The following is a 4117-nucleotide window of genomic DNA, read 5'->3' on the forward strand; positions in this document are numbered from 1 at the left end:
CTCATCAGTGGTACAGGTACTCTTAGTGAAACATCTTGCTATTATTTTTTATTAGCTAAAACATTCCAAAAGCCCATCATGTACTGCTATGTCTACTTTTTAAGGTTAAGGTCGCATATGGATATGAAGTCTTTGAGTCCAATGCTATCGTCAGTGTTGTGTTTTCATTCTGAAACTATTGTAAACTCGTTTTAGAACCATCTCGCTGTAGCTTCACTGTGAGTGATTGTTTCTCTGTCACAAGACCAATGACAACACCTGCCAGACCGCAAAAAAAAAAAAAAAGATAAGTTGCTTTCAAAAATCCTCATGAATGTATAATACTGCTATGGACAATCTGATTGGTCAGCAGTTATACTGCTGTGCATGTCAACCAATCAAATCATAGCATCAATTTGAATAGCCAAAGGTACAGCTTAAATAATATAATGCTGGCATGTAGCACTGGAAATATGAAATAATTAATCTTTATTTTATGAATTCAACATTTAAGAATTAATTTTTGCATTTAATTATTTAAGAAATGGTTTAAACATAAATATGAATACAGTTTTGACTTAATGCATTTTTTTAGTTTTATTAAAACTATGTAACTGCAATCAAATTTAAAAGCAGGAATAAAATAGGATGTCTAATTACAGTATCTAAAGACATAAAAGGAATAAGAATTAAGACGCAGATATTTTACAGAGAATAAAACATTGTTAGAAAAATCATAGATCTTTGAAAATGCTCTCAATGCAAAATTAATAAATATTTAATGAGAAAAGTCATTCAGTTCAGTGTACCTGATTAAAGTTGCTTGTCTGTCTGTGAACTTGTATTTTTGGTCAGGCCACCTGCTCGAGCAGATCACTTGGTGACAGCTGTTCAGGGGTGTTATATAGACATGCTCTGTGTTTTGATAGTCACTTTTTTTGAGTGTGGTGCAATATGACAACCTACTTTCAGCAAAGAGAATTTCTTCTTCAACTTTACAGATTAGATGCAGCGTTTTCTTCACTTTTAAAAATGCTGTTCTCTCTGAGTTTGCAGGTGGATTATGGGCGACTAAAACAAGCTGGTCATTTTCTAACAGGCATTTTTAAAATTGGGATTCCTTATCAGGTAAAATTAAATTATGCTAAAGTAAATTATAAGAATACTTTTTTATTGCCATGTTATATTAGTTTAAGAGAGACATTTGAAATACTCCTAAAAACACTGTGGGAAAATGCGATGAGTCAACCTTCTACCTACAGGTGATCTACAGTAAAGTTTGCAAAGGAATTAAAACCTCCTTATCTGGAGTAAAACAACAAAGCTGAGATATGTTTAACTTTATTGACTCAGTGGATTTGTCAGAATGTGGCAGCAGATGGACAAATAAAGCTGTTAATGAGGTTGAAAGAAGAAGTGAATGCCACAAATTCTAAAAATACACAGATGCCCTTCTGGAGCCACTTGGTTTGTAAAGTAAATGATTGATAAAGGGGGAATAAACCCGGCGCCAGTTATCCTTCATAGAGCTGATCTGATGGCATAAAGCCATGGTTCTTAAGTTGTGGTACATTTAATAGTACTTCAAATGCTTTTCAAAACTCCCAGTCAGAAATGAAACAAGAAATACTTAAGCTGACTTCTATTTACTTTTGAGTCATAACTTGGATCTGTGAATGACTTCAAGATGAAGTAGAATTGGCTACATTATTTGCTCTACAAAAAGAATAAATATCTGCAGTACAACATAATAACGTGTAACACTGAGGCAAGTTTTGTAAATGTGAAAAAACTTTTATCAATTGATCTTTTAATATCTTTTCTCTTGCAAATAAAAACTTACAGCTTTTACTCAACCAGCCAAGCAGCTCCTATTATTAAACTATTTTTATTGTTGCTTCAACAACAAATTTGTTCTGTTTTTGACTTTTGTTTTCAAACCATACCGAAACAAAGACAACATGAGTAGATTCAAAAAGGGATTTTCAAATGATCATTTCATTTATTAATCTTTGAAAAACTATTTAAACCAACCTGATCTTATGCTAGTTGTGGTTCTTGTGTGAACCATGCTTTTGGGCTGTTTTATGTTTTGTTTTTACAACTAGATAAAAAGCTAAAGAAAAACACCCAAAAAACCGTACATCAATGCAGAAGTAGTTTCCAAACTCACTACTCTAAAGATTATGAAAAATTAATTGGAAATGCTCCTTTTTTCATGTTAAGAAACTGGGGCATTATATACATACTTCACGGACAAATGTTAGCTATTGCATAAAATTTGACACTTCAACACAGTCTACACTTCAGGAAGCAATCGTTTCTCAATAGCTGAGAGCCCCGATGTTCTGTACAAAGCAAATGGCGTAGTTCAAGGAGCTGTTTTTTACCAAGCAACTTCTGGTGAGGTTTTAGTGGCCTGTAGCTGGAGACCATTTCTACCACTGTCGGCGCCTTCTGATGTCCACAATCATCCCTTTGGTCTTTTCCACATTGCTGCAGAGGTTGTTTTCATCTTTGAGATGTTCCTCCTCCTGCTTGTAGACAGACTCGTCATTGTTTGCATTTGCTTTGGCCACAGCTGTGTCATTTGCAAGCTTCCTTGTTAGACAGCTCAAACATTTTGCTGAGCAGTCATGTGTGAGACCACTGGTATTGCTGGGGGGGGGGGGGGGAACACACAAAAAAACAAACCCCTTCCCCCCAGAAGTTAAAGTTTTCCAGTGGCCTAGTCAAAGCCCAGACCTTAATCTGACTGAGGGTCTGTGGCATAACCTAAAGGAGGCTCACAATTTGTCGAAAAGGTGGCACAACCAATTATTTTCATGTGAACTCTTTCAACCAGGTTGATTTAAAAACAAAAACAGAGCTTAAGAGAGCAACTACTTTTCCATTGCACTGTTTATTATACATTAGCTTCCCTTTCTGAATTTAAACTACTGGAATGAAACAATTTCCCAATGCTACTTTACAAGCACATGTTGTAAAGTAGCGATTTAACAAGTGAGAACCAGAGCCATAAAGAGTGAAAAGGAGCAGACCATAAAATTGGATGTTTACAATACATCACAGTATGTCCAGATCAGTGAAATGCTGGTGAGGCACTGACTTAATCATAATTTGATATACAAATGTAGACCACCTGCATATCATTGTTAACATAAGGAAATTTCGCGCATGAGGACAACGCTGGAGGGCAAAAAGACTATTTACATGTCATCCGCTGCCGCGGTAGAGTAATTCTGTTAACTCAATGAAACTTTGAAATGTAGGTATTATTAATTTCGTGCTGTGCTCCAGAGCACAGGGAAAATCTGTTGAAGTATAACTCAAAACCACGTCTTTCTCGCTCTCTGCATCGGCCAGGCTACACGCAGACTCGTTGCCATAGCAACTGACAACAACGCCTCTAGAAAAATACTAAAATATTTCCCACACAAAGAGCAAAACCTTCAGTCTGTTGCAGTAACATGGTTTTAGGCTTAATGTTTATTTTGCGATTATTAGTAAGTGATTGCTGTGGTACGAGGAGAAATCTATAAATATATCGCTGCACTTGACTTTACTGTACGGCTAGCGCGCTGTTACTGTCTCTTACTCTGCAGTTGTGGAGTCACAATGTCTGGGATCATGAGCGCCCCCTGCCATGAGGCAGGAGAACTGCCTGCCTCACCTCGAATCTGTTCTCTGCGGTTTCTGATCGCTCCTCAGCACACGAAACACGTTACACACACAGTTGGTGACACACACTGTACATTACATACATAAGCTAAAGTATGGAAAATCAGTTCATACATTAAATGTTTTTAACCATTTTATTGGCGACGTACAGACAGGAGGAACATGTTGTCATATAATGGCAGCTAGCGAGAGGTTGCGCAATCGAAGGGGAGGCTCAGCGCTGCTACCGGCTTCGTTTCCGCGCATTTGAATGGGAAAATGCAAAAATTCAGCGATTTTGAAAAAATTATATATATAATTTTTTCAAAATCTTGATATATATATATATATATATATCAAAATTGGTTAAGATAAATAAAAAAATCCATACTTTAAACCACAGGGTTAAAATAGCAATATAAATTATTTTTATCATATTTTTCCATTATGACAGGTGAGGCTCTGCCTCGCTTGCCTC

This window comes from Xiphophorus hellerii, chromosome 20 (assembly GCF_003331165.1).
Source record: "Xiphophorus hellerii strain 12219 chromosome 20, Xiphophorus_hellerii-4.1, whole genome shotgun sequence".
Lineage (NCBI taxonomy): Eukaryota > Metazoa > Chordata > Actinopteri > Cyprinodontiformes > Poeciliidae > Xiphophorus > Xiphophorus hellerii.